The sequence below is a fragment of the Zootoca vivipara genome, chromosome 10, assembly GCF_963506605.1.
Source record: "Zootoca vivipara chromosome 10, rZooViv1.1, whole genome shotgun sequence".
NCBI classification, from domain to species: domain Eukaryota; kingdom Metazoa; phylum Chordata; class Lepidosauria; order Squamata; family Lacertidae; genus Zootoca; species Zootoca vivipara.
This window is the reverse complement of record NC_083285.1, coordinates 14148169-14171067: the sequence shown is the minus strand read 5'-3', so window position 1 is coordinate 14171067 and position 22899 is coordinate 14148169. Positions and strand designations below refer to the sequence as shown.

General features: G+C 42.6%; 1 protein-coding gene across 4 annotated transcripts in view; it reads left to right on the top strand.

Moving 5' to 3' along the window:
• The window catches only part of PLXNB2 (plexin B2), a 323177-nt gene that overhangs the window by 39325 nt on the left and 260953 nt on the right, over positions 1 to 22899 (top strand). The gene's annotated exons all lie outside the window — the stretch shown is intronic.

The window sequence follows — 22899 nt, the reverse complement described above, 5'->3', positions numbered from 1 at the left end:
GAGCGGCTTCTCATTCCTCATTGGAAGCAAGATGTGCATGTGTGTGTACACCTATCTTCAAGCACGATTGCACCAATACTGTGTAGCACTGCTTTCCAAAAGTAACATGAAAGCATCTTTCAGTGTGTCTCAAATGCTAGAAACGAACCTTGTAACCACCTTGAAGAACTTGGAGCAAGGCGATTGTTACTAGCACACAGAATGTAAACAAAAAGATCCCCTTTACTGGTAATTTATTCATGACGTAGTTGTCCGCTGCCTAGTCGGAAGAGTTTCACTTCTCTGTCAAAGCTTCTCCATATCTTCAAATCTTTTGTCAGTTGTCCAGCATATTCATTTCTTTGCGAGAAATGTCGTCTCTGCGATTGCTATGCTCCTAGGTTCCCAGCTACTTATTAGTGCAGGAAAAACAGGGGGTAAGAGCTTGAAATGGGGTGGGGGAAGGAGGGAGAGATAGGAAAAGAGGGAAATACATTTTTGTTAGAAAATGCGTGCCTTGCTATTGGCAGTTTTTATTTATAATAGAGTGCTTGCTTTTCAGCTATTAATTTCGTATTCTTTGTAAAGGTCAATATTGCCTCTGTTCTTGCTTGTCCCTTGATCAGCTTGTAATCCAAAGCCCATGTTGTGCTCCTGCTCCTGTGAGTGCTGTCAGTTCTCTTAGGAATCTACCCTTGATGATGATCAATGGCTCATAGTGCTGAGCTACACCTGGAATTGTAAGCCAAGTGGTGAAAGGCCGCTGGACTGGTCATTGCATTGCAAGACAAGCGAGTGATTCCACTCCCGCCTAACCATTGCAAAATGTGCTTGTTTCACAAGGAAAGGAAGCTCTTCAGCTGATTCTGCTTCCTTGGGCAGCTTTGCATTTACCCTACGGTGAAAAAAGGTTTCATCTTGCAATTTATAGGGAATGTGAGAAACCCAAGGATGTGGCTAACCAAACTGGAACCCACTTAGTCATCTGTGAACTAGGAGCAGTTTAGAAGAGTTATATTGGAACTGCCCTGTCCAAATTGTGATATTCCTCCTTTCAACAATAGGAGTGGAGACTATGTAGGTTTGCTTCATGTTGAGTATGCTTAGTATTTGCATGTTGGTTTTATGTTCTTCTAAGCCAGGCATGCCCAAACTTCGGCCCTCCAGATGTTTTGGACTACAATTCCCATCTTCCCCAACCACTGGTCCTGTTAGCTAGGGATCATGGGAGTTGTAGGCCAAAACATCTGGAGGGCCGCAGTTTGGGGATGCCTATTCTAAGCCCTTTATGTACTAGGAGTGCATTTCATACACACACACACACACACACACACACAACTTTTTTTAGCAGATATTTGCAGAGTTCAATTTTATTTAAGCTCTGAGCTAAATCTGTGAGACCCTTGTAATTGCTTTTTAAACAGAAAATAGATAAGGGTTTAGTCTAGATATGACTTAAAGCACGGACACTTTTTACTTAGGAGCAAAGAACAGGAGTAGAAAAGACCAGCGGAAAACTCCACAATGCTAGCTTCCAATGTGACAGACTTATAATGAAAGTAGTTATTCTCCAAACAATATGCTCCTATATTTAGTGCCACTGCTCTGCTCCATTAATGTTGCTTTCCTCCTATTGGTTCAAGGTTTATAGTTGATCGTTAAAAGCTTTTATTGCAGCCTTTAGAAAGATGATTATACATAAAACTGACACCACTGCCTTCCTGGGCAATGCTCTTGAGGAACTGCTTGGCTGGCCGGGATGAGCCAGAGAGATCCTACTCTCTATGAAGTGACATTAATGTATTGCTTCCCACCCGCTCTGAGCTCCCCATACCCTGGGATGGACAGGAAGAACTGCATGCCTGTTGTGGCTGAGCCATGAGAGACGGCCTTGGTTTCAGAGCTAAGGTAGCCCATGAAGTCAATGGCTATTTTATAGACCTTTAAATTGGTTGCATTAAATATCTCCTGCTTTTCATGTTTTTCAGTTAAAACTCAAAACGCTTGTTTGGGTCACTGCTCCAGCTGTGTAAAGCAAAGAGAAGGAGTCTGGAGCAGGGATGGAAATAGCTGTGTGGAAGAAACTACAGTAAAACTCTCCCACCTGTGTGCATGCCACCCTTTAAGCTTCTGAAAATCATTTAAACTTCTTGGCTACCCAGATTTGGTTGTCTGTCCCCCTGTATTGTAAAAGCCAAGATTGATACTGTGCATGTTAGTTAATGTAAGTATATCATTAAATGTTTTGGAGCATTTCTCAAGACGCTTGGTGGTAAGTAGGCATTGCTCTGGAATTCTGAATGACCTCATATCTAGTCCCTGTCTAGAGTGTGGCAGCCGAACGGGTTTCTAAACGTTTAAGCACAAATTGCATAAAACTTCTATTTGGGTCATAATGGGTGTGGGAGGGAGAAGGAGAGAACCTTTTCATCTCCAATTTTAATTCAAGTGCAAGTGCTACTTGAGTCGAGGAACGTGTTAAGAGGGAAGGGAAGAAGAGACCATATATAATCTGCTCTGCAAGAGAATGAGCATGGCATAAGTGATTCCTGCCAGCCTGTCAAATGCTGTACATTTCAGACTAATCTTCCTGTATTTATACAGAAGATTGCTTAGTGTGACAGACAGGTAGCTCTTTCATTGAAGGCATAATCAAAGCACGTCTGTTTTGTCTCATCATGTCTCCATTAATCAGAAAAAGAAAATTATGGGTATGAATTTTTTTCGTATGGAGTTTGGTTGTTTCTCTGTTAGAGAAAGCTGAATAGCAGAGATGCTGAATAGCAAGTAGGTTTCATGAAAGTGTATGCATGTGGCAGGAGAGAGAGAGAGAATTTCAGTTCTTCCAATACTTCTGAGCTACCGGTAAACCCCACTTCTAGTAAAATGGTTGTAATGTAAGTGACGGAAAGAAAGCTCTAGCATCACAGTCTCCAGTCACAGAGTAACTCACCAAATAAATAGGTGGAAATTCTATTTATTAGTTTCTTTCTGGGACTGAACCTGTTCCCCCCCTCCCCCAGATGCGGTTTGTTGCAGGTGGGGGGGAAATGATCAGTCCCCTGGATGTGATCACAGTTGTTTGACTTCTTGAAGATTGTTTGAAATAGGGTACTATAATTGGATCAGTAAACATTTTATGTTGATGACCTTTAAATTACTGCTGCAAATTGCAAGGTGAAACAGCTTGGCTTGTTAAAAATAATATCCTGTTAGCTTCCTAGAGTATCTAGACTTTTATTTATTTATGTATTTATTGTTGCATTCATATCCCACCTTTCATCCATGGAGGTACATGATTCTCTCCCCACCCCCCACCCCATCCCAAAAATGTTAGTTATCTGTATTCAAGCTGAAGAAGAAGAGATTTAGAAATTCACCTTCCAGTGCCTCGGTGGAATGGGATTCAGTTGACCAGCTTTGCCACTTGCCAGGATAAGACCGCTATAAGGCAGGCTTTGTTTTACATTACAGTGGTGCCTCGCTAGATGGATTTAATTCGTTCCACGGGCCTTTTCTTATAACGAAAAATTTGTCTAGCGAATCCCATAGGAATGCATTGAATTTTTTTTTGCCCATAGGAACGCATTAATTGAATTTCAATGCATTCCTATGGGAAACCGCGATTCGCTAGACGAATTTTTCATAAAATGAATTCATCTAGCGAGGCAACCTCCGCTTGAAAAATCCTTTCGTTAAGTGGAAATTTTGTTAAGCAGGGCATTCGTAAAGCGAGGCACCACTGTATTAGGGAAAAAATATATACAGTGGAACCTCGGTTTATGAACACCTCGGTTTATGAATTTTCGGTTTATGAACGCCGCGGACCCATCTGGAACGGATTAATCCACTTTCCATTACTTTCAATGGGAAAGTTCGCTTCAGTTTATGAACGGTTACTCCACGGACCGTCTGGAACGGATTAATCCACTTTCCATTACTTTCAATGGGAAAGTTCGCTTCAGTTTATGAACGCTTCAGTTTATGAACAGACTTCCGGAACCAATTGTGTTCATAAACCGAGGTACCACTGTATGGCTACTTTGTTGCCAGGTGCTAAGTGCTTGCTGATGCCATGGTTTCCACGGGGGAAGTGGGCCTGAGATTATTCCAACAAGCAAGGCTGATCCAACTCCATTAGTAGCTAATTCTGTATTAACATTACATTTAACTTTTAATTGAAGGATGACTTTGGCATTTAAACACTGGCTGCCCCATTCCCTTGTGTGCCTTCCTCCCATATTTTGCACTCTTTCTGATGTCAGAAGCGTTGGTGTGAATAATTAGCCATAAGCATTACCGTCTCTGAAAAGCACAAGTTAGAATTTTTTTCGATGCTCCAAGCAACCGCATCCAAAAGCAAGCCTGTGCCATACAAGCGGAATATATGAGCTTAATGCTGTTTTCCAAAGGGCCAAAGAGCCCCGCTAAATCAGGCTGAATGCCCTTTGTAAATTTCATCACTCCTCCAAAACGGGGGGATATTGCCCTACTCTGGATTATAGAATTGTTCCACCCATGAGAGCCCAATATGGTGTTGTGCTTAGATAGCTAGGTTGAGGCCTGGGACACAAGCTAGGTTGAGGCCTGGTTTGCAGTCCATATCATGATATTGGGTTTCATAATTTCTGAACCATATCGTGAATCGTGATGTGTGTGCGCGTTTGTGCATGCTATGCAAAGATCACAAAGTAGGGAAAACAGTAAATGCCTCTACATAGCCAATGCCTCTACATAGCTCCATCCTCTTTTCAAAATAAAAAAATTCCTTCAGTAGCATCTTAAAGACCAACTAAGTTTTTATTTTGGTATGAGCTTTCATGTGCATGCACACTTCTTCAGATACATTCATCCTCATTTCAGTCGTTGTGGTTATACAGTGGTACCTTGGTAATCGAATGGCTTGGCTCCCAAACAAATCGGCTCCCAAACGCCGCAAACCTGGAAGTGAGTGTTCCAGTTTGTAAATGTTTTTCGGAAGCTGAACATGCGACGCACCTTCCAATTGGCTGCAGGAAGCTCCTACAGCCAATTGGAAGCTGTGCCTTGGTTTTCGAACCATTTCGGGAGTCCAATGGACTCCTGGAATGGATTAAATTCGAGAACCAACATACCACAGTATCAGTATATTGCAATGTTTAGCTGGTGATATATCACAATGGTGGCATACCTTTTAGCCTGGCACTTCATGGAGTAGCTACTTTTCACGAGGTAGCTGAATCCATTTAAGCTATGGGCAGGAATCACAACAACTTTCTAAGCTGCTGTGTTCTAACTGGTTTGAATGGTTTGGTGAAGGGGGCTTAGTTTGTCCATCATAACCCGACCTGCATTTAATAGTGCTTGATGTGATCTGCATTAGAAGGTGTAGGAAGCAAACAAACATTTCCAAGGCAGGAAGAAAAGGTAGGGCTGATCTATGCCTGGCTGTGCTCTGGTTCACTCTGCTATACTCTGCTATCCTTAGAGATAAACAATTATTTTCTTATTACTTAAGACTTAAAATGCTTTGAGCTTTTAATCTGGCCGTTTTATTAAAAGGCATTACATCAGCATCTGATAAACGTGACAGTAGGTGTTGCGGGCATTAGTTACTGCGTTCCTGGTATGAGGAATTACTTGGCACGCCCGAGAGAGACATGTTCAGTTGGTGGAATCCTTGCCCAGGGTTCTGTTGATACTTGCATTGAGTAACCACCAGTCCAATCCTTTCTTGTTTTTTCTTTATTTCGGAGGATAACTACCGGTATATTTGAAATGAACTCATCTGTCACTTGGGCTCTCATAACTCAAGATGCAGCATTCATGTAGCTAAAAAAAATAACGATGACTTCCATATAGCTTACCCAGTGTTTAATCGAGCAGCTAACATACTGCAGAAGCTAATTTAGGTCTAGGAATTAGAGTTCAAAGCTGCTTCTTCAGAATGTCCTTTTCCATGTAGTGACTCACATTGAGGGAATGACTCTTTTCAGGTGTGCAGTATTGCTGTATCATTGGTTGTGTGCAGCAACCCATCTGTGACAGATGAAAACAGGTAATTTTCTATGCTCTTACATGAAGGCAAAACTCACTATAGGAATTAGAAAGCCTGTAGTGTTAAGCACAAATTGTGGCCAGCATCACTAAGCTGCTTCTGGCGAACCAGAGCAGTGCACGGAAACGCCGTTTACCTTCCCGCCGGAGCGGTACCTATTTATCTACTTGCACTTTGATGTGCCTTCGAACTGCTAGGTGGGTGGGAGCAGGGACCGAGCAACGGGAGTCCACCCAGTCGCAGGGATTCGAACCACCGACCTTCTGATCGGCAAGCCCTAGGCTCAGTGGTTTAGACCACAACACCACACGCATCCCAGATGTTTAAGAGAATAGGGTGAGTGAATGACTGTGCCTCAGCTTTAATTTCTCATCTGTAAAATGGGACAGTTGATTTAGAGATGTGATTAGAGTCAAGTGGGGCAGGAGCAGGGACTTGCAGTGTATGCCATGGGGAAACTGCTGACCACTGCCGCCAAGATTGAGTTAATAGCTTTTTCTTTCCTCCCGAGACCGTTTTCCCCAAGCAAAATCTGCAACATTCCATCATCTAGCTATTTCATGAGTAATTGAAGGAACTGCTGAAACATTCTTAAGAGGAAAATTCCAGTCCCCCCGAACTGCTGCTCCGAATGATTAAATGTTGGGAGTACGTTTTTAATATGTCTGAAAGTTATATATATTCCTCAATTACTTGAATGATAGTATAAACTGTTGGATATGAAACATTTTCTGTGTATCAATTTTGCTTAGGTGAAGTAGGGATGCAGAAGAAGCAGGCAAATAGGTTTTGTATACGTGTTCTGGAAGCAAAGCTTTGGGGCTGCTGCTCTCTTGCACAAATGTCCAAACCCGAAACCTGTTCGCTGGTGTCTATAGCCAGATTGTGCGCTGTCCTAGTTACCGCTTGCTTGCGTTGGAATAAAGCAGAAGAAAGTGGTGGCTTAGGCTGCTTACTTAAATAATGCTTCCCTGCAGTGGTGTCCCATGCTATGCAATGAGGAATTGCTATGATTCCCAGCGCCCTACATTCAGTCACTTCTAACGTTGATTCAGAATTGCTGTGTCGCCCATAAGCATGTAAGGATTCTGAAAAATAAATAATGTATTGAAATGGTGGCGACATGGGGAGTGGGGAGACAATCCCCTTTAACAATTATGAGTACAACAGAGTGTGAAAAAGGGTGAGTAGCTCAAGTTATGTGTATTTCAGTTTTCAACCTTATCTGGAAATGGGCATGAAATCTGTCTGTCTCCCTCTGTTACAGAAAAGCATGGCTTTGCCAGGTCCTTAGCAATCACCCACTATGTGACACATCAGTGAAACCAAACCTCCTACTAGAAGGGAATTGCATGTGAGCACCGACAACCAATTAGCTTGGTAACATTAAAGTGTAGCCCCGTTTTCATGCCTCTTTTGGGACACCTTAGAAATGCATTTCAAAGTTTTATAGCTTTCCCTGTGAAATTATCTAGAGGACTGTCTGATTATAATTTTTTGGAGTCATTTGTAAAAGAGTAACACCTGTACAGCTTCTAAAATTGTACCTTCATGAAGGCACCAACTAGCAATTACCATTCTGAGTCATTCTCTGCTGCCCATTGCAGCTTCCTAGTAGGATTTAATTAAAATTCTCTGTCCTAATCTGGCAACGATCAAGTGTTAGGAGCCAAAGACAGGTCTTTGCCCGTGTTACTTGGAATATATTACTGTCTCTAAATGTGGCATCTTTCTACCTTATTGTATCTTGGTGCCTCCCAAGTATTTAAATACAGATGCAACATTTTAATCACTCTTATACAGTATACAGAGGATTTTTGCATGTTGTGAATGGTTAATGTAATGTAATCATAATTGACTATTTAAATAATAACTTTGGGGACGTTGTCCACCTCCTGCTTTGATCCACATTTATCCCTGACACTTATTTATGCATCTCTTTTAGAATAACAGCCTGTTGCTGGTTACTTAAAAACAGCAACAACAACTGTGCAAGATATAGAACCTAATTTGTGCAACTAAAACAAATAATACCAAATGAAAAACAGATATTACCAAACAAAGCAAAGGTGTGGCAGTGTGCCCCTGTTACTGTCACACTCCAGAGAGTGACCTCAGAACATTCACCAGCAGAGGCAGGGTTGCAGGTGCAGAGGAGTCCACGAATCCAAGGTCAAGAATACAGAATCAGTCCTAGGTCCAAAATGTGATTCAGTGTCAAGGTCATGCTATAATCCAAGGTCAGTATCTCAGGAAGTTCAGGCAAGGTATAACACAGCAAGGAGGAGGAACTAGAATGAAGAGCAAGGAGCCAGATGCCTGTGTTGTTTGCGGCAACAGGAAGGCTCAAGAGGGGCCTCCTAGACCACACAGCCATATGGTGACTTTGGATCTGTAGACACAGGCCACCTCACTCTTTGGACCCAAACCTTTTGGCACTGGCATTCCCAAGGAAAGTGGCTCCATTTCTTCCTCTGATAGCTCCAAAGATTCTTCAGCTTTGCCTTCACCTTTCAAAGGGAATCATCTGCACTGGTTCTAGGGGACCCTGAAGGTCTGCCTATCCTCTATCTCTTGGGTATCTCGTCTTCTGAGGACTCAGTAGCAATTGCATTTGTGGAATTTTACGTGTCTGTTGTCAGGCCAAAGGCATGAGCATATATACAGTACCTTCTAGGTTGGAATTGGATACAATTCTGCTGAAGACCTGGACTGGAAACTGATGTAGGGCTACGGTAGATAGCTAAAACGGCAAATAGTTGTAGTGATGCATCCATAGAAATGCACACACACACAAAATTCAAATCCATTTTGATTTGGGGGTGGAAAAAAAAACCTCTGCTGATCATGCTAAGGTTTGGGGGTCTGCCATAGGATTTAGAGAGTGTTTCCTTGCAACCAAAGGCTAAGTTCCTGTGGCTTCCCATTACTAGGATGAGCCTGAATGAGGATTCTCCCCCTCTCTCTGCATTTGCATATTGGGAGAGGAAAGTTCCCCCTCCCCATTTTGAAATAACCACAGAACCCTGTTAACGTCAAAATGTGATGGGCCTGCAAAGCTGCATTTCTGTCGAATCTGAGATGTCCTGTTCTCTTTCGATGCAGGAATTGGTCTCTGCCAGCATGTCCAGTGCTCAGGCAGGCATGATGGGAGTTTTAATCCAGCAGCATATGGAGGACACCACATTGGCTACCACTGTTTCAGTACTGCCCTAATCCACAGATCCTTAAGCACAGAGGTGCAGACTATAAATACATAGTTTTTGTGCAAAATTCCATGTGCTCATCTGTCAAAGGATGGCAGCCGCAGGCAGCACACAATAAGGTTTTGTTCTTTTTGCTAAGAGGGCTGAATTTAACAAAAGTTCCAAGGAACAGTTCTTTAATGGACATATGCAAATTGGTTCTTAATTAAGGATCTGGGTGGTGGGGATCAGGTGGAAGGAGACAGTAAGGATAGCTTTGCAGGGAGGGGGGGGGAGGGAGACTGTAGCTGCCTGGTAGTAACAGATGTGGAGTGTGTGTGTATGTGGTTGGGAGCTGACTGTTGCCGATGACAGCAAAGAAGTAAGTAAACAGGAAGAGCCAAATGTCAGAGGGGAAGAGAGGCCATAAAAAGAAAAGCCGCAGAAAACCCTTCTGAGATGCATGCCCCAAAAACTTGAATCCCAAAATAATAGTTATCTGAAGCAGTGAATTGTGAGGAGAGGGAATGCTTTGGGGTGTGGGCACAGCTTGCTTGTTCATGACAAACCAGATGAAAACAGTCAGGTTCCTTGCATTTTAAAGCTGTAAAAAGAGAGATTGAGCTTTCAGCTAGGCGAGAAGGAGAGCATTTACCATCCAGATTTTATTAATGTGCCCTTACATCATTTCATCCTGCCATTTCTTAAAAGGTCAATAATTAATTCTCCCACTCCATCACACACAGGCAGCATCAAGTCATATTTTTTTCTTTACATGAATAGGCCAGTATTCCTATGGCTTGGACTTCTAATTTAAACATATTCTTTCTTCTTCTTTAAAAAAAGTATATTCTCCCTTTCTGCCAATGGCGTTCAAGATAGCTTTACGAAACATCATAAAAATACAAAACACCAGCAGAATAAAGACTGCACCAATATAAAATTATATAGCTAAAAGCAGCAATAAAAATATTATGAACACCAGAGAAAAATAATGTGAACACCAGAAAAGCAAATGGTTCTACGGAGAGTATTCTGGTTTGATTATAGTATAAGGTAGCTCAAGAGGCTGAGTGTATATTTGTGAGCCTGCATCTATTCACTAAGGGCAGCAAAAGGAATGGAATATTTTTGTCCTCGGGGGATATCATGCAAATATGGGGATGATACGCCAGCCACTAGAAACTCTGATCTCAGTGAGGCTTTGTATCCAGCCACACCAATTCTCAATGCTCTCAGTTTAGCACTGCTAAATTGAGTAAATATTCTTTAATCTTTTTTCTTGATTTTGGATTTGTGGATCTCAAATCCATAGCTCTAAGTTTTCCTTGACCCTCAAAACATCTTTACAGCTTTCGTCTGTGCCCTGACTATGGACATTCCCCATGAAACAATTACGATATGAACTGATTTGTGTGTCTTTTCCACCTCTCTGTTTCTAGATTAAGGACTAATCCCAGAATATTTCTTAGAATCTTAGTTGAGAGCTCTCACCCTGTTTTCTTTAACCTCAACTCAGAAGGAGACTTTTTTTATTGCTCTGATCTAAAACAATTGAAATCCAACTTTTGAAGTTACAAGTTGATTGTGGCTGACATAAAATAGGTAATCAAATAAATTAGTTTGCCTCTTTGAATGGCATGCAGGACAGTGCCCAGGGAAAGTAAGTCTGGTCATTTCATATATATATATATATATATATATATATATATATATATATATATATATATATATATATATAGAATTGAAGGGTATATGTGGGATCCATAAACACAAACTATACATTTATAGTTTATTTCCCCAAAGTTATTTTAACAAATTGCATGGGAATTTCGTCATTGTGCAAATGAAGACTTCTCCAACTTTGATGCATTCATGTTTGTTACATAGTTAACTAACCTTACTGGTTAATGTGGCCTTTGTCAGTATGGTGTACCTAATAACTGGTGCAAGTGTGTCACAGCTCTAGCTGGATTTTGGACCCCCCACCACAGCTTCTGCCCATTGTCTTTCTGCTTCTGATGGACTTGTGAATGTATGTGCTTCAATCTAAGGATTTGTGATAAACATGCTACCGTATTTCAAGCTTTCCAAATGCAAACTGCTTTTGCCATAAAAATGCAAGGCCTTTGATAATAAAAACACAAGGTATGCAGAAGGTGTAGATTGCTCCAGACAGGGTGTAAATAACACATCTAAATGGCTCATCTACATCAATACAAAAGACAGATCCAGACGTCTGCGTATGTTTACAGATGGATCTGTGGATTATGCCGTCAACATTCTCATACAAAATTAATCTGCTAACTTTTATTCTGAAACAGGGACCTATCCAGTTCTGTATACCTTCTGGGATCAATAAGGTGGTTGGGTATCTTTACATGGAATTACAAACCACTATTTCAAATGCTTTAAAAAAATTTTTTAAATGATTTGTGGAACATTATGGAGCATATAATTTGAAAGCATTGGCATTTTCAAATTTTCACCCTCCCCCCCCAAAAAAAACAACTTGGAAGTTCTCGCAAAGATAAAAGGCTATTCATTTCACTTAACAGGTGATGGGTATCGTTCCATAAAGTACAAAACTACTGTTTCCTAAAGAAATTATAAATGATTATGGCCAGTGAGTTGTATTCCATTGGATAGCTTTAAAAGGATATGTAGTTTGGCCCTCACATTGTCTCCTGTCCTTCAAAACTAAGTAAAAATACTTTGGACTTCTTGTGAAGATGCATCTTTGTTGAATATTCAGATGACTTCTTACTTTCCCCCGTTGAATAATGTGCTGTAGGTTTGGATACCTATCCTTTAGTTGTATGACTTGCTAATACAAATGATCTTCTTTGATCGTTCTGATTGTCGTCCCCCCCCCTAAAAAAAACCAGTGTTGTTTACACAATAATTCTCCTCCCCACAGTTGGAAAGAGGAGCAGGGTTAATCTTGTATACAGTATACAGTACGTACCACCTTGTGATTTGTTTTTGTTTTTGCTATGACTCAACAGAACAATTTTTTGTTGTTGTTAATTATATCCGAGGGTTTGTGGCTTATTAATAATATTCAGACTTGAGTTGATCTATACTCCTTAGACATACTAATCTGGCAGTATTTTACAACCCTGATTTATGAGAGTCTGAAATGGCTGGATGCAGTTCTGGATCGCTGGTCTGCAGCTGATTTCTCCTCTTTGCTTTTTTAACCGGTCTGAAGCAACAACATGTGAGGCTTATTGAACAGGGCTCGCCAATACGCTTTTTTCCTGACTAGAATATCCAAACTCTGGGTGCCTCATAACTCTTAATTTATTTACTATTAACCATATTCAAACTCATACGCTCTGGCTGCATTCAGATATTGGAATTGAGTGTCTGGCTTGTTTGTCCCCTCCCTGGGAAAACTACAAGGAGGAGCTTTGAAAGGTTTTGCAAAAGTTTAGCATTACAGCTGAACACTTACCTGTGGTTAATCTTGTCTACACACACTGTACCTTTGAAGACACCTGAAGCACATTCCCTTCCTCAAAGCATTCTGGGTACTGAAGTTTGTTATGGTTTTCTGGGAATGGTAACTCTGTGAGGGGTAAACTACAGTGCCCACAATTATGGGGGGGGGGATGTTCTTTGAATGGTATTTAATACTATAACCAGTGCTTTTTTCAGGGGGTATTCAAGGGTATGCAGTACTGGAATCTCTTTTTTGTATTTTGTTTTTTAAAAGTGTAGCAGTTACTGTTTTTGGTTTAAAAGTGTGACATATATTGTAACAACTTCATGGTTAGTACTGGCAACTATTTTTCTAGGGGGGCGGGGAAGCATTGACTATAGTTAATGGTGATTTGATGTGGAAATGCTCCAGAATAGAAGTTTCTGAGCTCCTCCTTGCAGTTGTAGTAGGGGGGAAATGAAAGGCTCACCATAGTCATTGTAAATATTTGATATTTATTGTGATATCTGAATGCAGCCTCTCTCTTAACAATAAATTTTGAAATGGATGTCAACTATAATAACTTTGGGGCAAAGATTCTCCCACCAGCAGAGTGTAATGTGCTGCTCCCTGGTGAGAAATCTTTGCATCACACGCAGGTGCTGTGGTTTAAACCACTGAGCCTAGAGCTTGCCGATCAGAAAGTCAGCGGTTCGAATCCCCGCAAAGGAATGAGCTCCCATTGTTCAGCCCCAGCTCCTGCCCACCTAGCAGTTTGAAAGCACATCAAAGTGCAAGTAGATAAATAGGTACCACTCTGGCGGGAAGGTCAACGGCGTTTCCATGTGCTGCTCTGGTTTCACCAGAAGCGGCTTAGTCATGATGGCCACATGACCCGGAAGCTGTACACCAGTTCCCTCGGCCAGTAAAGCAAGATGAGCGCTGCAACCCCAGAGTTGTCCGTGACTTGACTTGACTTAACTGTCAGGGGTCCCTTTACCTTTAAAGGACTGATATTTCGAACTCTTCCTTTTCTTTTTTTACTATGTCAACTTCAAAGTATATGAGTTAGGAATAAACTAATGTCCCAAGTTTTGACATGGGTGGTTTATACCAGCGTTTCTCAACCGCTGTTCCGCGGCACACTAGTGTGCCACGAGACACTGGCTGGTGTGCCGCGACGTGCGGCGACGAGAAGGGCGATTTGCATTGTCACGTGCCTGGCAACCGCCAATAGTCAACACTAACCCGCCAGAAAGGAAGCCGGCCGGGTCACGACGCGGGGCGAGCGCAGCTCTCAACAGCCACCACCACGGGAGGGTGGTTTTAGACAAACTTAAAGAAGCTGGCTGGATGAGCTCAACCTGAAACTTGCTGAGCAAAGGATTGTGCTGGCAGAGAAATCAGCGGCTTGTGAAGCCTTATTACAGGAGATTGCAACCAACACAGCAATTGGCAAGTGTTTCTTACAGTCATAATTATATAGTCAATATAGGGCGGCACAGAGTTAATTTTTTAAACTTTTTTAATGGTGGTGTGCCTCGTGATTTTTTTCATGGAACAAGTGTGCCTTGGCCCAAAAAAGGTTGAGAAACACTGGTTTATACTATGGGATGTTGCTAAACTGGCGACCCTGGACCAATGTGACACAATTTTTTTCTGGCCTCTCTGACTGTATAAGCTTTCTTCCTTTGACCTCTTAGTCAAGTGGTAGCTCATATTAGCTGTTTGGCACTGATACTATGCCAGGAAACCACTGATGTTCTTTCCCATTGTGAGGTTCAAAGAATACTACTTTACAATGCACCCTTGGGATGTGGTGAGCTGGATAGGAGCATGGTGATTTTAGTATGGAACCATAAACAAGACAGACCAGGTTGCACCAACAAATTAGAAGACTGGGCATCACTAGGTGCACACTATCTGACTGGGAACTGTGAGATTTGAGCATGGCTCCCCCAAGATATATATAACGTAAGATTCTATTTTTTATTTAAAAAATGCAGTGATGAGATAAGATAATGACAATGTGGCTGAGATGCAGATTGAGAGGGGGGAAAAAGAGAGGAAAATCAAGACAGAACAATAGGTAGTATAATATCACTCTTCCAACACCTCAGGCTGTTTCCTCTTGATAGATATACATACCGTGTTTCCCCTTTTTTAAGACACCGTCTTATAACTTTTTTTCCTTAAAAAAACACAGGGTGGCTTATTTTCGGTGGGATGTCTTATTTTTATTGCGTCAGTATGGTACGGTACAGCAATTTGCGCGCTGAACAGGCGGTGGAGAAGTCAGCTGAGAGGCGTGTTTTTTCCCTGCGTCTGTTGCCGGTTTGCTGGCTCCCTGAGCACGCAGGAGGGGCTGAGGAGGTGACAGGAACAGGGCCGTCTTAAGTCTACCCAACACTGTGGGAGGCAACTGAGCAGGAGAGAGGGTGGCGCTGTAAGAAGGACTCAAGAACATGGCCTCATACCAGATAATAACTCTGATCCATCTTGCTGAGGATTGACTGCACTTGGTGATGGAGGCTCGCTAGGGTTTCATGCAGGACCTTCGCAGAGCTACCTGAAGATGTGGGATCTTCTGATACTTCAAGGAGATGGTTGTGTGTTGCGCTCTGGATGACAGATGCATAGATCTGGAACTGGGCTGAGGTTGACTCACTGGAGCTGCTCTCCTGGTTCCAGGGTTTAAGGGCCAGAAGTATAAAGCAGCATCCTATGTTTCTGAGGAGAGAGGGAGGGAGGGAAGGAAGGAAGGAAAGAGGGAGTGGGAGGGAGAGAGGAAGGAAAGAGGGGAGAGAAAGAAGAGTAGGAAAGAAGGAAGGGAATAAAGAAGGAAAGAAAAAGAAAGAGGGAGAGAAGACAGAAAGGGAGAAAGAAGGAAGGAGAGGGAAAGAAAGAATAAGAACGAGGGAGAGGAAGAAAGATGGGAAGGAAGGAAGGAAGGAAGGAAGGAAGGAAGGAAGGAAGGAAGGAAAGGAAAGGAAAGGAAAGGAAAGGAAAGGAAAGGAAAGGAAAGGAAAGGAAAGGAAAGGAAAGGAAAGGAAAGGAAAGGAAAGGAAAGGAAAGGAAAGGAAAGGAAAGGAAAGGAAAGGAAAGGAAAGGAAGGATGTGGAAAAGAGAGGAGAGGAAAATAGAATTTGGTAGGCGGGGAAAGTGGGGAACAAACTAACGAAGGCTGAAAAAGATGTGTCCGAAGGGGAAAGGGGGATGAGGAAAACAAGTGAACCGTAAAGAGGAGGAGAGGCAAAGAGGGGAAAGTGAAAAGGAACAAAAGGAGAAATCTGGAGAGTTGGGCAGGAGGGCAGGGGAGAGGTGGGCAGGGTCCTGCCTGCTCCCACGCAGGGCTTCCACGCCTCGTCAGTGCACGAGGCTTGAGACAAATTACAAAGGCAAACAGGGGCTTTCGGGGACGGTGGCAGCGGAGCTGGCAGCTTTCGCGCACTCGAGGCGAGCCGCGCTGACGGGAGAAAGGTGTCTCTCTTCCCCCACCTCCGGCACAGCGGCGAAGTTTGCTTTGTCTCCCTACTTCACGCCCTGAGGCGCCGACTTCCCCAGGAGCAATCACCCGCCCCAGGATCGGTGCCTGGAGGATCGCTGCCTCTGCAGGACTCTCGCGCGGAGGTTTCCTTCCGCAAGCTCCAGGCACCGATCCGCTAACGGCGCCTGCAAAAGGGGCCTGCCCACATCAGGACAGAAGAAAGGGAAAGGCATCCTAGAAAGAGAAAGCCACGCCATGTCCCTTTCGACCGGTTAACGTCCCTCTCTCCCTTCGTGGAGGCTGTCAGAGTAAGCGCGGCTTCTCTCTCCCCACCTGGGCTGCATCTCATTCGCAACAGTGTGCAGAGAGAAAGGCACCTCTCTGCTCTGTTCCGCCCCATTGTGAACCCAGCGGGCAGCGGCACGATCCCGGCTACATCCCCACGGCAGCTCTCCCTGCCTTCAAGACTGCTTTGCCAGAGGCACGGCGATCTGCACCCCAGGAGAGCACGGCATCGGGCAGCTGGCCTGGCTAAGTGGGGGGGGGCGCCGCTCGACGGAGGCAGCTCCGCCGACACGTGGGCGGCTCAGTGTGCATGCCTCCTCGATGCGCCTCTGCTGGGCGGGCGCCGGGCTGCACCGTGCCATTCAGCCCAATGGGAAGGACGCCCCTGGGCAGGAGCAATGGCGGCTTACTTTCGGGGTACGTCTTACTTCTATTACTTATAGGAAAACCCTGCCATGGCTTACTTTTTGACTACGAATTAAAAAAGGGGAAACACGGTATAATTGAACTCATGTTAGTACAGGGGAGTTTAGTTTAGATTTTAAAGATGCTGCTGTTTCTTCTGGCATGAAAATCTTTCAGGATTTATGTTTGTTCAGATGCTTTTGCCCTAGAGGATCTACTTGTTTTTCCCAGCGATGTTTTGGATTTCACAACTCTTCGGGAAATGCTGTCTGACCTGGTGTTATCTCTTCTGTGTCCCTGGCTAATTTGTCTAAATCTGATGCAAAGCCAGCTCCCATCCTTAGTCTCTGCCGAGGGCTGAACTTGCAATACCTGAAACAAGATTGTAGCATTGTTCTGCTTCCCTAGGCCCGCTAGTCTGAATGCATTTGGGGGTTGGGGGACTTGGCTATGATGGGTATTAGGCCATGTGCACAAGAGAAAGGTAAATCTCTCTCCCTGTATGGTCTGACTGGTCAGAAGAGCGATGGGGAACCTGTTCCCTTCCAAATACTGGACTGCACCTCTCATGACCTCCAGCTAGCACGCCCAATGGTCAGTGATGGTGGGAGTTGTGGTTCAATGATGCCTAGAGGGCCACAGGTTTCCCAATATTGGCTTTAGAATGTAGACCAGGGTTTCCCAAATACTAGATCTCCAACAGTTTTTGGACTACAACTCCCATCATCCCTAGCTAGCAGGACCCAGTGGCCACGGATAATGGGAACTGTAGTCCCCAAACAACTGGAGACCCAAGTGTGGCAAACCCTGATGTAGACAAACTACCATTTTAACGGCTTTTAAATATTTCTGGGCCAAAACTGCATACTGTATATCAGGGGTCAACAAACTTTTTCAGCAGGGGGCCGGTCCACTGTCCGTCAGACCTTGTGGGGGGGGCAGACTATATTTTGAAAAAAAATAATGAACGAATTCCTATGCCCCACAAATAACCCAGAGATGCATTTTAAATAAAAGGACACATTCTATTCATGTAAAAACATGCTGATTCCTGGACCGTCCGTGGGCCGGATTTAGAAGGTGATTGGGCTTTAGTTTGGGGACCCCTGCTGTATATTGCTGCCTGTCTGTGTGACAGAATCTACTGCTTTCTTTCAAAATCTGTTTACTACATCTTGATTTTGTAAACATTTGATCACAGACTCAGTCCTTGACCTGCTGATTTTGTTAAAATGGCTCTTTATCAGTGGTGTTGAAGTTATGAGTGCATTTGCCTGTTTGGTATTTTAAAGCTTTGGGGGAGATTAGTGAAGGCATTCCGAAGGCATAGAAGGATTTGTCTTGATTATCCCTTGCAGAACCATTGTTCTGCTCCAGCATCTGGAAAAAAATACTGGTCTTAATAAGGTATTTCCGTCATGTCGAACCACATAGTTTTACAATATGCGGTCACCTGTGAAATGTGTTAATAGTTACCTGCTGGGAAAGTATAAAACCTGAGGCGATGAAGGCTTATGCTGAACAGAATTCAGGAAGTAGGTGAAGACTGGTATGGATGTGTCAAAAATCAGTTTAACCCAAGTTTCACTTGTAGAAGGAAAGTTGGAAAAATTTTGTTGACTGAATAATACATATATTTCTAGGTGATCCTTGTGGGATATGTTAATTTTTGTCATACAGTGATTAAGAATGCAAAAGTTTTTTGCATAACTTGCAGACTTAACATATAGAATAAGAGAGCAGGAAGAACATACGTTTAAAGAAGACTGGAAAATGTTTATTTAGTATATGGAAAATAAGTGTGTACAGCTGAAAACGCTGGCAGCATTAAGATAAATTCAGCAGTGTAAATAATCTTTGACAGATGTAATAATGGAAAACCGATTGGAATAGTTTCTCTAAAATATGCCGGGATATAAGATATGCAAAATGAACCATGGAAAGAGAAGAAGGGAAGTCATTGATATTTTAAGTATGTAAAATGTTTATTTGAAATTGTAAAACATATATATATATATATATCAAAAGTTTTGAAGTGCACATATGGACATAGTTTACCGCTATTATCCACATTTGCCTCTCCTGACTCTGATCTCACTTTAATATAAGTTGACCTGTAACAGAGAAACAGCAAGAGGGTGTAGCTGTTTCTGCATTTTCTTAACACAGGTTTGGTGTAGCTGACTTTCTTTGTCCTGTTCAGCTGAGCTGATTCTGTTCTGAATCCATATTAAATTAATTCCTGCTGTACTTCATGATTAGTCAAGTAGATAATCATCTAAGGCCCTTCTTCAGGGGCAAGATATCCAGAGGAGAGCAACACAGCAATGGACCTTTTCTGTGGTGACTCCCTTGTTTTGGAATGCTGCTACTGGAGAGGTCTGCTTGCCACATTCATTGCATATCTTTGGTACCAGGCAAAAACATTCCTCTTCTCCAGAACATTGGCTAAGTAAATAAACAATCTAAATTGTGTGGGTGTTGTTTTTTTAAATGGTTTTGTTTGTTACTATGTTATGTATTTTTGTGGGTTTTTTTGCCCTGTGATCCTCAGATGAAGGGTGCTATAGAAATTTAATAAAAGAATCAATTAATAATTTAAAGCATCTAGCAGACCTTGATAAATAACCCTGTTGCTGAATTAAAATGCTTCCCATTTTGGAATGGCAGATCAGTTGGTGATACTGCCATGTGGTATGGTACAGGGCAACCATAACTATGTCTACTCAGTAGTAAGTCACACTGAATTTTATTTATTTATTGAGTTTATTTTCATTCCACACTTCCTCTTAAAGGAGCTTAGGGGCTTTCTGGGTTGGGGCATGATAAAGCAACTGATTAGCAGGCAGCTTGGGACAGACAGAAGGCAGTATTTCATCACACATTATTACGGCATGCACTGTCACAAGATTTGATGGCCACCAACTGAGTTGGCCTTAAAAGGGCATAGGTCTACCAGTGGCAATTAGTCTCCAGAATGAGAGAGGCAGTATGCCACTGAATGCCAGCTCCTTGGGAGCAACATTGGGCAATTGGATATTGTTCTGCTTGTGGGCTTCCCAGACACACAAGAAACAGGATGCTAGAGCAGATCGGCCATTGATCTGATCCTGCAGTACTGTTCTTACATGTAAAGGTAAAGGTAAAGGGACCCCTGACCATTAGGTCCAGTCGTGACCGACTCTGGGGTTGCGCGCTCATCTCGCATTATTGGCCGAGGGAGCCGGCGTATAGCTTCCAGGTCATGTGGCCAGCATGACAAAGCCGCTTCTGGCAAACCAGAGCAGCACATGGAAACACCGTTTACCTTCCCGCTGTAGCGGTCCCTATTTATCTACTTGCATTTTGACGTGCTTTCGAACTGCTAGGTTGGCAGGAGCTGGGACCAAGCAACGGGAGCTCACCCCATCACAGGGATTTGAACCGCCGACCTCCTGATCAGCAAGCCCTAGGCTCAGTGATTTAACCACAGCGCCACCTGGGTCCCTACGTTTTTACATGTAGGGAAGCATTATAGCTAGTCCTCTTTCGGCTGCCCATACAAGGAAGACTTCTGCATCTTCTGCTACTGGACTGGATTTCACCTTGAGCGGAGACTTGCAGGATTATCTGGCAAGCAGTGTTTTGAAATCATCATCTGCATACTAAGAGAAAAAGACTCTGATTAAAAAAAGTCTTAGAGCCTAAACTTTAGGCTGGACAGAAATGATGGACAGAAGGAGCAGGGTTCTTGTTTTGAACCTATGTATCTGGTTTGAGTAGGCAAATGAGATAATGTTATTTTCCTACGAGGAGTGTGTTTATTGGTCTTGTGTGTGTATGCATGAACACTCATATGGTTGGAATTCGTCAGTGTGTCAGGGAATAACAAAACAAATACACTAATCAGACCTGCTGGCAAACTGTTAAACTCTCCTACTGTTTTGTTTGCAAAGCATTGTAAATTGTTATCAAGTTTGATTTTATTTTTATGCTAGGAAGACAAGAGACCCTTCTTTTTCCTGGAGGTGTTCCTTTCCTGTCAGGTTAGTCAGACTAACGAGATAAATCAGTTTAACCCACTGTATCAAAACTGTCTGCCTTTTTCCTGTACTCATTCGGAGCTTTCTTTACCTGTGCCAGTTTTCAGCATGAAACTATGAGATCTAACAGCTCAACTGTTAGAAAAAAGAAACTTCTGCTCCAGAAAGTCTCTTCATAAAGAACAAATATATTTCTTACTTTGTGGTTAAGTGCGAACTTTTAAACAAACCTCCAAGAAGCCAAAGTAAATAAATGAATCAGCCAATGCAGAAAGTCAGACAGTTTTTTAAAAATAATAAATATTTACTCATGGATGCAACGTTTCAACAGTAGTTTTGGTACGGTGCTGCTGCTAAGCATGCCTAGAGAGCTTGTTAAGCAGCGCTATGGTGATAAAGCTGTTGTTGATATTTAATATTACATCAATGATCCGTAGCAGAAACCAGGCATTGTGTTGCTGGGTAGCACCGCCTGCGGAGTTTAGTGTCGCCTTCCAAGAATCTTGGTTTAGCATCGTTAAGTCCGGAACGAAGTATCCTGGCTTACAACAAACAGATAGTTGCTCACAAGGCAAATTCGAACCATGGGTCGTGAAAGAAGTTTGTTTAGCTAACCATTTCTTGTTGTAAATCAGGAAACCTGGTTCATGTGTGTAAAAGTAAGCCAGGATTCTTGGCTTGATGGTTCTCTTCCCCCTCCTGCATGGTTGGGAGAAGTTAGGAGAGGGTAGAGTGCTAGACTAACACTTTGCTTGGGCTTGTGAAGGCTCATCCACGTAGTGTTAAACAAACCTTCCCCATACCCCATGCTCTCCAGATGTTTGGGAATGCACCTCCCATTGGCCCCAGCCAACATGGCCAGTGGTCAGGGATGCTGTGAGTTCTATTCCAAAACATCTGAAGGGTAGCAGATTGGGAAAGGTCATGGTTACAAGTGCTATTTATTTTTTTTCTAGAAAAAGTGCTGGAACTCGCTATGAATGCCTCCTCTTATAATGGCAATGGCGCCCACCTGAGAGGTCTTTAAAAATCTTTTAAAATCCCTGGTTTAAATATTAAACACCCATTGAATTCAGTAGAGCTTACTTTAGGGTTGGCAGTGAGATTGCTCCACGAGTGCCGTATGGATGCTGGATTTAGAGATATTTTATTTTCTCCCAGGAGCCACTTGTGCATGCTTTTCTGGGTCATGGCTGTAATATATTCAACCCTTCTGTGGATATGTTTGAATGCAGGGTGGTTCTTGCTGAGAGAATACCAAAGATAGTTATTTTACAGAAAGAAAAACTGCCCCATCAACTAGTTTTTTTTATATATAAAAAATCTAGCTCTAATAAATAATGTTCCACAGCACATATTTGATGATGGTCCAAGTACTGTTATGCTTCTTGCGTTCATCTTGCAGTTCATTGCACAGCAAAGCCAGCATTGCGCTCTCCAAGCATGGCTATTCAAGGACCCTAAAATGGCAGAAATGTCTGCCAGAGGCAACAAGTCGAACATTTGCTGGACTTTGTCCAGGAAGCTTGTGGTTAGTAGCTTTCTCCTCCAAGGGAGAAGAGATTAGAAACAGAACAAGGATGCTAAAAACAGGATGATAACAGAAATATCTTGTGATAAATCTCCATCCCTAGATGCAATTACATTCAGTTTAATTATATTCGTGTGCATTCCCATTCACATGCACATCCACATGTGACTGCATAGATCAGTGTATGGTCTGTGAAGAGTAAAGCATATGGATGAAAACTACAGGGTTTCCTTGATATTTTAAGATGATGTTTAGGGCTTACTTTAAAAGAAAGATACTTGAGGCTGCAAAAGAAACTGCTAATAAGCTGAACTGTCATACATCCTGCAGAAAAGTGTAAAATAGGCATTTAAAAGCAGAACAGTTCTATAAATGCAGATTATTTTCCACATCAATTGCAACTTTCCTCTACAATTAATTGCTTTAATCCAGCAGTTCTGCTGCAAAGTGGAAAATGGTGAGGTGTTTACCCTTTCTACTGTAGTTTAAAAATGAGGCTCAGGAAGCAAATTGTATTTTAATGGGATTTTTTTCTGAAATA